The 13,256-nt window shown below is 43.5% G+C and overlaps 1 long non-coding RNA gene across 1 annotated transcript in view; it reads left to right on the forward strand.

Annotated features, from left to right (window-relative positions):
• The first annotated feature begins 2,755 nt into the window (after positions 1–2,755).
• The window catches only part of LOC140120666 (uncharacterized), a 28,282-nt gene continuing 17,781 nt past the window's right edge, over positions 2,756–13,256 (forward strand). Inside the window, exon 1 of the long non-coding RNA XR_011853935.1 lies at positions 2,756–2,822. This is a non-coding gene — a long non-coding RNA (uncharacterized lncRNA). The remainder of the gene's footprint in view (positions 2,823–13,256) is intronic.

A 13,256-nucleotide genomic window follows, 5' to 3' on the forward strand; every position in this document is an offset into this window, starting at 1 on the left:
GTCAAATGAGTTTCAAGGAGACAGACAATAGCTGGAAGGTGGTTACTAATAACATCAAAGATTTGACACCTTCTAGTTCTTTCGCTCATTCCTCTAACGTTCCAAGATAGTATTCTGGTTTCCATTTGTTAGCAAAAGAAAGGGGAAAAAAAACAGCCCCTCTCTGCCAGCGGGATAATTCCTTCCCCCTGTCCAAACCCCACAATGACCTGTCTCCACCTTCTTCTCAACAGGTCTCGAACTCCTCCTGACGCCACCCTCCTCTCCCTCAACCCCACCACCTCGCCCATATAATTTTCCTGCTAGGTACATTATTGGGCCCACCTTTATTATAATCCCTATTATTTTCTTTCTAAGGGCTCTTATTGCCCCATCTTATAACCCCTGTTGGTCCAGCCAGCTCACCGCTTCCGATGCAGAGCTAAAGAACCAGCTTGTCTCTTGATGTATAACCCACAATTTCGCAGGGAATAAAAGTGCGTTTTTCACTTTACCTTCAAGTAGTAATTTCTTGACCCATTTGAAACTTGCTCTTTGTAATTGGGTTTCTTTAGAATAGTCAGGGTATATAGTCACCTTAGCTCCATTTATGGTCAGATCAGCAATATCCCGGACCTGGCTTAGAATGTAGTCAAAATCTTAGGAGCTTATCATTTTTGCAAAGATTGCCCTGGGCAAAGAACCTGGAGGGGGTTTCTTAAAGGGGATTCTATGGGGTCTATCAATTCTGAAAACTTTTGAAAAGCCATCGGGGTTGAAGGTATCCTGTAACCATTTTGTAATCCCCTTAATCATTTCTTTATCAAATTCACCTTCAGGAACCCCCCACAATTCTGATATTTGATCGTCTAGATCTATCCTCCAGATCCGTCAGTTTATCCTGCAACTTTATTTTCTTTTTTAGTGGAATCTATAATTAGCTTCATGTTTTTTATAGCCTCTTCCATGTCTTTGTAGCTATTTACCACCCCTAATGTTACGCTAGCTTGTGTGAAGAGTTTTAAGTATCTGGGTATAGAGGTATCTGGTAAGCTGGAAGAATACCATTGGTTAAATCTAGCTCCCCTAATCAGCACATTGAGAAAGAGAACTGGAGGTTGGAATAAACTGCCGTTATCCAGGGCCGATAGGATTGGATTAATAAAAATGATCCTCCTCCCACAAATACTATATTTTTTATCAGCATCACCCGTTTGGATAGAAGAATCCTACTTTAAATTGATTGAGGCAATCTTAAATGACCTGATCTGGAGGAGAAAAAGAGTCAGGATGAAGATAAACTTCCTGTATAGACCTATAGGTAAAGGGGGACTGGGTATGCCCTTTTTTCGTGGGTACTACCTGGCCGCCCAGTAGGATGGAGGGACAACTTACTAATGACTAAACTGGTAAAAACAGTGCATGACAAAGTAGAAACCATCTTTAAGTTTCTAGAGGGCTCCTCAATAGAAGGAGAGTTTTTTCACAAAAACACTGTAGGTGGAACGTTGATAAGGTCCTGGATAGCCCTTAAGAAGATCTTGGGAGTGAACGGTTATTTACATGATACCCTATTAGGGTTTAACAACAACTTGATTGGCGTGCAAGAATTACCTGATAGACACTTTTGGTGGGGGTTAGGTATTAGATATATTTCACAAATTATGTTTGACGGACAGTTTATATCCTTTCCAGCGATGAAAGGATACACGGAATAAAAGGAGGAGACTGGCTTAGATACTTACAATTGAAACACGCCATGAAACACAATGTACATAGTAAGGAAATGAAGTTAGAGTCACATGACTGTATATCTTTTATCAAGAATGCGGTGCACGGTAGCAAAATCACATAAAATATACAGATTTTTAAGGGATTGTTATTCAAAGGGCTTTGTACATAACTCTAAAAGTAAGTGGGAAAGTGTTCACTGAGTTAAGACAGATGGGATATTATTCACATGAATACAAAAAAAGGGTTCTTTAAGCTGGAATCACAGGTTAATCCACTTTAATATTATACATCAGGTATATCATACACCATCGACACTGTATAGAATGAAGCTGAGGGAGGAACCCAGGTGCTGGAAATGTCAAGCGGTTGAAGCAGATTTTGTACATACGGCATGGTCCTGCCCGGTGATTAGGAGCTATTGGGAAGGGGTATTTAGGAGGATTAATATTTTCCTCTGTCAGCGGGTATGGGGGGATGGGGGACTCTAGAACTACTTTTTATATAGGAAGAAGTGATAAAGACAAGCGTAGTACGTACTAAATTCTCTCCTTTCAAAGAAATTTGAACACCTTACCAGGTTCTCGATAGGAGGGATCTATAGGGAATGGCACACAATGGATGCCACCCTTTTGGATAATTGGTATTTGAAATGGTAATATCTATGTACATGTACTCTGCTTGTTATGAAAATGTTTATATGATGATCTAGATTTTTTTTTTTTAAAAGAGAAGAAAATTTCTTGTTGTTTTATATATTGTGATCTGAAATCTCTGTAAAAATTTCTTCCTTTTTAATATGAATAAAATTTTATTTAAACATTTTTAAAAAAAATATGTAACTTGAAATAATAATATCGTATTATAATACCGGTTGGTCAAACGATGGAGACTGCTTTGCTTGGGATCTGAAAGTTAAAACCAAAATTAGAACATGACCTGGTATTAGACTGACATGAGGATGTTAGTAATGGCACATTAGTTCGCTTCTATAGTTCATCCCCTGCGGAAAGATTGTTCTTAATGTAAATTTCTCTCTGTTTTTCAGAAGTGACCCAATGTCACCGCTCCTTCTGGGAATGCAAGCTTTTTCAAAAGCATTACTTCTCAAGGTATTAGTTCTACCACCTTGTATATTCAAAAAATGCTTAGATATGCCCGAGAGGTTTTTACCCTCCGGGTATTTAATATCTTTGAGATGCTCTAAAAATCTTGTCTTGAATTTCCCACTTGTTTGACCTATATACTGCATCTGACATTCATCACAAAACACAGTGTAAATAACATTGGTAATATTGCAGTGGTAAACGATATTACAGAGGGTGAGAGACTATTACCCAAAGTTTTTTTCTTCGGGACACAATCCCACATCCACCTGCCTGAATTTTCTCAAGAATCGGGTTCTCATTAAGGAGTGGTAGGTGTCTTAGAATAATATTGCTGATAGTTTGGAATTGTGAACTGTAGCGAAGTACCTGAGTCGGAGGAGGAAGAGGAAGAAGTACCTGAGTCGGTTTCCTCCATTTTAAAACATTAGGAGTATTTAATACCGGATGCCGACTCCAGTCCTCAGTCAATCCTTAGTCCCAGCCCATGCTACCAGTATATAGGTAGCCCAGGCCAGCACATTCCCCCAGTATACTGGTAGTTACATTATATGCCCCAAGTATATAGTCAACCTAAGTACATACCACCTTGAATATAGGCAGCCCCAGAAAAGCCCCCTGTATATAGGTAGTCTAGCACATACCCTCAATATATAGGGTAGTCCCAGGAGTTGTCCCCAGTATATAGGTAGTCCCAACACATGCTCCCAGTTTATAGGTAGTCCCAGCACATGCCCCCAGTATATAGGTAGCCCAGGCCAGCACATTCCCCCAGTATACAGGTAGTTACATTATATGCCCCAAGTATATAATCAACCTAAGTACATACCACCTTGAATATAGGCAGCCCTAGAAAAGCCCCCGGTATATAGGTAGTCCAGCACATGCCCTCAATATACAGGGTAGTCCCAGGAGTTGTCCCCAGTATATAGGTAGTGCCAACACATGCTCCCAGTTTATAGGTAGTCCCAGAACATCTTCACACAGTTTTGATATCTTAAAAAGGAGGGGTTAAACAGAGGAGCTACTAACGCGGCACACTCCCAAAGCTAGCCAACAAAACAAAAATTATATCCAAGATGTTAGCTCTCTACTCTTTTTACTATATTCACATAACAGTCCCAAAAGACCATCTCACCAAGTCCCCGGTAGGTTAAAAATTGAAGAGTTCCTCAGTAATTCCTCCTGTTTCTGCATACTTTTTCCCGTGCTGGGTTCCACTATAGACCTCACTCCCCTTCCGTGCCTCGAAGTCCAAAGGAAATCCTATGCTGGGAATATGTGTACAGGTGTTTGACGCTTTTAAGAGACTTTTGCTCGTGATTTTAACCTTGTTTTGTGAGTATACAAAAATAAAAAAACTTTTACTCTTTACCTCGGTAATTCGCATATATATATTCCCAACTTAGGATTTCCTTTGGACTTCGAGGCACGGAAGTGGAGTCTATAGTGAGTCCCAGAACATGCCCCAATATATAAGTATGCCAGCACATGACCCCTGTATATAGAAAGTCCCAGCAAATTCCTAAAGTTTATAGGAATCTCAGCGCATGCCCCCAGTAGATAGGTAGTTTCACAGCACATGCCCCGAGTTACAGGTAGTTCCAATATATGTCCCCAGAATATAGGTAGTCCCAATACATGCCCCAGTATTATAGGTATCCCAGCAACTGGAATATAAGGATAATGTCCCAGCTCACCAACCTCTGTTGGAATTATCCTCTCGAGCATGGTGCACCCCACTGCAAAGGGCATGGCAACATAAAAAGAGAATGTGCTGGGACTACCTATATACTGGGGAAATGTGCTGGGACTACTTATATACTTGTAAGCATGTGCTGGGGCTGCCTTTATACAGAGGGCATGTGCTGGGACAACCTATATACAGGCGGAATATGTTGGTCTGGGTGACCTGTATACTCAGTGCATGTGCTGGGACTACCTATATACTGGCAAAATGTGCTTGGATACCTATAAACTGTGGCCATTTGCTGGGATACCTATATATAGGGGGTATGTGCTGGGACTTTCTATATACTGGGGTGAGTTGCTGGGATCATAGAAAGAAAAAATCCAGATCTAGCTCATGACGATCTTGTGAAAAGTCGTCTTTATTTGAGCTTCTATAACATCCAGGTGTACAGAAAACTAAAAAATGTTTCAAGTAGTTTACCTGCTCTTAATCATGACTCCTATGTGACTGTATTCACTTCAAACCTTTTGTGAATAATTTTCAAATGTGAAACACCCATTTCCGGGACAACATCCCATGGAAATACCCACACACATATATACTGTCAGGCTCCAGGGGTAGTGGACCCTCTGGACCACTGCGGACGATGACGTAAGCCGACACCTGGGACCGGAGTCTAAGTGGCACCCAATTTTCACCAGTTGGACTTGCTGTGGCAGGGTACCACCAGGTCGTTCCACAGGTGCAACTTTGTCCGCAGTGGCAGCAAAGGCGAGGTACACAGACGTTAGGCAGAATCGTAGTCGGGGACAGGCAGGAGGTCAGGACAGGCAGCACGGGATCAGAGTCGGGGACGTAGCAATAGGTCAAGAGCGTAGTGAGGAATGGAATCAAGGTCACGACTAGAAATCACTATAAACGCAAAGGACATGAGAATAAGCTTTTTCTAAGGCTGTGAGGCACAAAGATATGGCAGGGAACACAGGAAGAGGCTGGGAATTTATCAGGATGGGCAGCTGGCCAGCGCCAATCACAGGTGCGCTGGCCCTTTAAATCTAACAGAGCCAGCGTGCGCACAAGGAGCCGCGGGAGACGGCGCTGTATCCCAGCAGGGTGAGCAACGCGGCGAGCACAGCTGCCCACACGGAGTCACTCGGGTGCGCCTGTGACCCGAAACAAGGGTTCGGGTCACAGGCGCACATATACCCGTGATATGACAGCAATACTACATATTTTATAAAACATTTTTTACTAATAAATACCATTATTATATATAATTAGTATTTGTTATGTGTGGACAGCTATTTCTTGGTTTAGTTTGTCACATCAACTCCCTCTAGTGGTTGAGAATTGGATCGCACTGTAGTATTAAGGATGCTACAGATTTCCTTTGATAGTTGCCGGGAGCCAACACAAAGGTATGAAAAATACAATCAATTTGTTATATTATTATACGTCTTGGTTGGACTCCCGGTAGCCAACCAGAAATAAAAGAGAGCTGTCCCAAATCTAAAACAAAATTAAAATATATTATCAAAAAACGTGTACAGTTTGAAAAGCAACAACAATTAACTAATGCAAAGACGGAAAGGTTCTAAAAGAGCAGCAGATGCAGTCTATGGCTTCAGTTATGCTTGTAATTATTACGCTCACTATCACTAAAAAATTCATTCCATTGGGAAATCTGGTATCCGATGTAAGGAGCCAATAGGCTTCTCTGTCCCTCAGTTTGTGATTTATATCTCCCCCTCTGTTTGATTTGCACTTTTTCCATAGCAAAACCTTCGAGACCTTTAACCTCCCCCTTATGTGGTGTCAAAAAGAGTCTAGATACACCCAAAGGGATTTTCCTTCAGGGTTGGCTATGTCCTTGATTTGCTCAAGAAAACGCTCTATAGGTTTGACCCACATCGTATCCATTGAAAATCTTGCATGTGATCATGTAAATTACACATTGTGTGTTGCAATTGAGCAGTTGCTTAATCTTGAATTCCCTAAATTGATCAGTGGAGTAGAATGTTTTTGTGTTAATTACAAATGTACAAGTTTTGTACCTGGTGGCATTACATTTAACCCCCCCCCCCCCTCCCCCTGAGTTCTCATCCATGCAGCCATCCTTCAACACTCCATGATGCGATCACCAGTTAGTAAGGAATAGATTTATTTACAATATTCCTGATATTATAGTATTGGGAGCTGTACTGGAGGACTAAGGTTGTAGAGTTGTACACTGTGTCTTTTTCATCATTTATTTTAATTTTGTTTTAGATTTGGAACTGCTCTCTTTTATTTCTGGCTACCGGGAGTCCAACCAAGACGTACAGTAATATAACAAATTAATTGTATTTTTCATACCTTTGTGTTGGCTCCCGGCAACTATCAAAGGAAATCTGTAGCACCCTTAACACTAGAGACATAAAATATTCCTAACACTTTACCTATACGCTAACTTGTCTCTGCAAAACCTAGAAAGCCTTTGTGAATAGGATGGGTCTCATTCTCTCATTAACTAATCGGAAGCTTTCCATGTTGTGCAATCCAATTATCAACCACTAGAGGGAGTTGATGTGACAAGCTACACCAAGAAATAGGTTCATTCCTAGGGAGCTGTTCACACATAACAAATAATAATAATAATCTTTATTTATATAGCGCCATCATATTCCGTAGCGCTTTACAAATCGTAGGGGACAAATACAAATATAATAAAATAAAACATGACAGAGCACAAACATTCGTATGGAACAAGAGTAGTGATGTCCCTGCTCGCAAGAGCTTACAGTTTATAAGGAGGAGTGGGGTGACACAAGAGGTAAAAGAATATTTAATGGTCAAGACATTCTTCTTAAGGGAATAGAACAAAATATAATAAATGGGATTGCTGTCGCTTGAACCAATCATCAGCCGTCATCTTAAATACAAGGTCCAGGGTCTATGGGACCGCAGAGAAGTGCCTGCTGGTTGCTGGGTAACAGATGGGAGGAGGACACAGGACGGGTTAGTAGAAGAGTTAAAACTTCATGCAGTTAATGAGTGTTATAGGCTTGCCTAAAGAAATGGGTTTTAAGAGCACGTTTGAAACTTTGGAGGTTAGGTATTAGTCTGATAGTCCGGGGCAGAGCATTCCATAGAATTGGTGCAGCTCTAGAGAAGTCTTGGAGACGCGAGTGGGAGGTCCGCACTAGGGTAGAGGTTAATCTAAGATCACTGGCGGATCTAAGAGCACATGTTGGGCGACTGAGATAAGAGAGGAGAGGTAGGGGGGTGCAGTATTATACAGAGCTTTGTGGATGAGGGTTATTATTTTAAACTGTATTCGAAAGGAGACTGGCAGCCAGTGCAGGGGCTGGCATGAACTGGAGGCATCCGTGTAGCGTTTAGTCTGAAAGACGAGCCTGGCTGCTGCATTAAGAATCGATTGGAGAGGAGAGAGTTTGGTGAGTGGAAGACCGGTTAGTAGAGAGTTACAGTAGTCTAGTCGAGAGTGAATCAGAGCAACAGTTAGCATTTTACAGGTTTCAAATGTGAGAAACAGTCGGATTCTGGAGATGTTTCTGAGATGCATCCGGCAAGAGCGAGCAAGAGATTGAATGTGTGGCTCAAAGGAGAGGTCGGAGTCCAGCACAACCCCAAGACAGCGGGCCTGCTGCTTTGGGGTTATGGTGACACCACAGACTGATGTGGAGAGGTTAGGAAAGGCTCTGTTAGTGGATGGTGGAAAGACAAGAAGTTCGGTCTTAGAAAGATTAAGTTTCAGGAAGAGGGAAGATACTAATTATATATAATAATGATATCTATTAGTAAAAAAATGTTTAAAAATAAGTAGTATTGATGTTATATCTTTTATTGCTATGTTGTTTTTATATTTAAACTTTGTATCTTGCATGAATTTTGTATATATATTGCAACACCCTCGCCGATGCAAGGCAGAGCTGTGTTTGCGAATACGTCCCACAGCATGTCACTACATAGTCCCTTGATAACACAGGGGAACACTGCAGTGGTAGAACCTGCCTGGTAAGGCAGGAGTTAATTGTTTTGTGTGATGTCATATGTGTCAGCCAATCACATGTGTTACACTCTGTTTCTGTAAGCTTAGAGGTAATTGGAGGAGCAGCCACCACCTGACCAGTGGGAGAAACAAAACCCCTGGTCAGGAAACTTCTAGAGAGCAGTTAGCTGAGCAGTAGCTCAGAAGCAGACTGGAGTTAATCCAGTACAGACTCTGAGGAGTCTGTGCAGCCAGCACACCAGACGAGAGCAGGTGAGCCCAGCTCCCTGCCTGAAGAATGGAGCTAATAGCTAGTTAGCGAGAGGAAAGGGGTATCATCCTACCTTCAAGGGTGATACCTGAAGCAATCCAGGATAAAGCTGAAGCATCCTTCCAGGACACAGCTATCTCCCAGCCTGCCCTTTGCATCCAGGCTGGTGATCTACATCCTGTGGCTCCCTCCAACTACATCTCCAGCATTCCACCATCCTGTTAAGGCACGTTGCTAATGTTCCTGTCGGTTCCAATAAAGAACTGTAAGTTATTTTTGTTCAACGTCTGCCTTCGTCTGGTCCCTGCTACTACGGCTGCCACCATCACAGGCACCCTGTCCACCACACAGAGACTCATACTCTAGACACCAAAGGGTTGCCCCAGGGAGAACCGCTATAGCAGCCTCTCCCTCATCATTTCTTGCCAACACCACCCTGCTGGAGACCTGCCAGGCTGTAGGACAGCCCTCCGGTTCCCCATACCAGGCACCGTGACACTAGCGTGCCTAGGCCGCAACCGCCAGCCACTCAGGTATTCCGGGCCCCGGCTGTCTCCAGGCCCCAAGAAAAGGCTCCGGTGGGGGATGTTGCATATATATGTGTGGGTGTTTCCACGGGATATCCCGGAAATGGGTGTTCCTAGCAATAAGCTAGCATTTGCGATTATTTCAGGGGCCTCTGCGCCGAGGTCCTGATAAATATCCCCCAAAGTCCCCTTTTTATTGGTGGGGAAAACATCCCAATACTAGTTACAACAAACTCAATTTAAGGAGGGAGGGAGGAAAATTGTAGGGAGGAAAGAGGGGGAGTTGGGATTTGCGAAGGCATCCCTGTTTTGAGATTAGAAGTAAACGTATACCTCAGGGTTTACGAGAACGAAAGGAAGTCCGGGGAGTTCCTGAACTCAAGCCATGGACCCCATGTCTTTATATGTTGTTCAGTGGTGTGGTGGGAATCTGCCGTGAGTTCTTCCATTCTGTGTATTGTTGAAATTTCCGAGAGGAAGTAAGAGCTAGAAGGTACCCTAGTGGATTTCCACAATCGCGGTATCAATAACCTGGCAGCAATCAATAGAAAACCCATGAGTAATTTTTTAGCCTTGTGCATTGGGATTGGGATGATGTTCAGCAGAAGAGTGGCAGGGTCGTTGTGTAGTCTGATACCTGTCAGTTTTGATATCAAATTTATTACTCTGTTCCAATGTGGCCTCAATAAGGGACATCCCCACCAAATATGAGTCATAGAGCCTTGGGCTTGTCTGCATCGCCAGCATAAATCAGAGCACGAGGGGTAGATTTTGCTCAGTTTCGCGGGGTCCAGTACCATCGCGATAGTATTTTAAAATTGGATTCCTGAGCCCTACCTGATATGGAAAGCTTATGACAAAGCTCGAATGATTTGGCCCATTCTTCCTCAGAGAAAGATTTACCTAGTTCCTGCTCCCATATTTTCTGTTTGCGGATGCAACAATACCAAAAATCTGGTGGAGTTTTGTGTATTCATGATTTTTATACTTTATTAGTCGTTTCTATTGGAACGTGCCATTTACTGTAATTTATTTATTTTTTATTTTAAAGATGTTTTCAACTTTTTTTTTTAACTTTATATACACTTGGATTTGAACCAGGTATGCCGTCGATGCTTTGATTGCTATGCTTGACAAAGATCGCAAAGCGATGGAAACGTTGCGCGTGGATGGAATGAAGCACATTTTTTGAGTTCAACCATTCCTGTGCTGTGCTGCGGTTTTATATAATTTTTACTGTAAGAAAAACCCACATTTCCAAGAATTATACCGTAATTGGTGTTTGTCTTCATTTGCTAATTGCCTTTTTCCTGTAGAGCAATGTACAAATCTGCTGCACCTGTTCTTTGATGTTTTCCATAAAAGCCGAAATTCAGACTATTGTTACATTTTAGGTTGAAAAAGAATATTTGTTAAATGTTATTTTTACCTATTTAAATTATTTGCTGTAGTAGACCTGTATTAATGTAAAAAAAATACATACATAGTGTGGGGAATTGCTCTGGTAGTTGAGTGGTAGCAGTGCAGGAAGCAGTGACACACGCAGGTTTAAAAGTCCAACTTAAGTGTTTATTCACACTTGCAAAACAGAACACAAATTCAGCCTTGGCTTAGGCACATGCAAAAACATTACAAAAGTAATTCCTGCCCGGCTAGGCGCTGTCTAATACATTTGACGAACCCTAGCTATCCGGGTACCAGGCAGCCTGGCACACGCTCTTGGCCAGCAGCAAGACAGGAGACCCTCAGTTACCTTTGCTGTCAGAATGCAATCTCGCTTTTAGCTCTCCAGGTAGTGCCTCTCCCACTGCTTCTGGCCTGCAGACTAAATCAGGCTCTAACGAGGCCTGTGACCCGCACCTGTGGGCTATACAAAAGCCCAGGACCGAAGCCCGGGTGGAGTAGGAGTCCCACTACCAGCCTACCCCTACTCCATAATAAGCAGGCCCAGTACGGATATTACCAATGTGTCTGTGTTAGCTAGGCCAACACAGACAAAACAGACTATTCCTGCTTACTATATGTCTGCATTAACCCTTGGGTTACTGCAGACAAACCCAGGGCTTTTACCACATGCATTTCATCTGCCTGTAGGACAGATAGCGGTTTTCCCACACAACACCTCTCACTTTCTCACATACCCTCCCCCTCAGTTCAGACCCACCGGGGCGAACTCCTGACATTAAGCAATGCGTTCAGGACAAGGCATCCGCATTGCCCTGTAGCTTCCCGGCTCTGTGCTCCACCGTAAAGCTGAAATTTTGGAGGGACAAGAACCACCTAGTGACCCTGGCGTTCTTCTCCTTAGTTCTACTCATCCACGTGAGAGGAGAGTGGTCAGTTATGAGACGGAACTGTCGTCCCAGCAAGTAGTACCGTAGGGACTCTAATGCCCATTTTATCGCTAGACATTCCTTCTCTACGATACTGTAATTTTTTTCAGCTGGCGTGAGTTTCCTGCTCAGGTAGGTAATGGGGTGTTCTTCTCCATTCACCTCCTGAGAGAGGACAGCTCCCAGCCCTACATCTGACGCATCTGTCTGCACAATAAACTCTCTCTTGAAGTTTGGCGCAATGAGGATGGGAGATCCACACAACGCAGACTTCAATGCCTGAAAAGCACCTTCTGCTTGTTCATTCCACCGCACCATGACAGGCCTTTTACCCTTCAGCAGGTCTGTCAGGGGAGCGGACACGGTGGCAAAGTTTGGTATAAACCGTCTGTAGTACCCGACAATGCCCAGGAATGCTCTGACTTGCTTTGTGCTCACTGGTTGAGGCCAACCCTGTATAGCGTCAATCTTGTTGACCTGAGGTTTAATTATACCTCGACCGATCACATACCCCAAATAGTGTGTTTCCTCCATTCCCAGCGCACACTTCTTGGGGTTTGCGGTCAGGCCTGTACCTTGGCCAAGTGACTCGCCCAGTCTTGGCTGTAGATGATAATGTCATCTAGATAGGCAGAGGCGTATCTCCTATGTGGCTTTAACACTATGTCCATTAACCGTTGAAAGGTCGCAGGGGCCCCATGAAGCCCAAAAGGTAACACAACATAGTGAAAAAGGCCCTCAGGGGTAACAAAGGCTGTCTTTTCTTTAGCCCTATCGGTCAGGGGTACCTGCCAATATCCTTTAGTTAGATCCAGGGTGGTAAAGTACCGAGCACCCCCTAGTCTCTCAATAAGCTCATCCACCCGGGGCATGGGGTAGGCATCAAACTTAGACACCTCATTCAATTTTCTAAAATCGTTGCAAAATCGCAACGTCCCATCCGGTTTGGGAATTAGAACAATTGGACTGGCCCACTCACTTTTGGACTCCTCAATAACCCCTAGCTTCAGCATCTTCTGAACCTCCTCTGATATGGCTTGTCTACGAGCTTCAGGGACTCGGTACGGCCTTAATCTTACCCTTACCCCTGGCTCAGTGACAATATCATGTTTAATTACAGATGTGTAGCCTGGCAACTCTGAGAATACATCTGTATTTCTTGCTACAAACTCTCTAGCCTCTCGCTGTTGCTCTTTGGTAAGGGTATCGGCTATTCGCACTTCTGCCTCCGGCACAGGCTTATCTGCAGCCTGTGAGGGTATCGCAGGAGGTGGACTAGCCAGAACCATCTCTGTAAGCAGACTCTCTCTGTCTTTCCAGGCCTTTAACAGATTTACATGATAAGTCTGCTCGGGTTTTCTCCGTCCGGGCTGACGTATCCTGTAGTTCACCTCTCCTATTTTCTCTATAACCTCATACGGTCCTTGCCATTTAGCGAGAAACTTACTTTCTACAGTGGGGACTAGCACCAACACACGATCACCGGGACTAAAGCTCCTTACTTTTGCTGACCCAGCTTTGAGTTCTTTGTGCCTCCTCCATATGCTCTTTGACAATGGGCATGACAGCCGCCACCCTGTCCTGCATATCTGAGATATGGTCTATTACACTTTTGTGGGGGGTGG

Source organism: Engystomops pustulosus, chromosome 3 (genome assembly GCF_040894005.1).
Source record: "Engystomops pustulosus chromosome 3, aEngPut4.maternal, whole genome shotgun sequence".
NCBI classification, from domain to species: domain Eukaryota; kingdom Metazoa; phylum Chordata; class Amphibia; order Anura; family Leptodactylidae; genus Engystomops; species Engystomops pustulosus.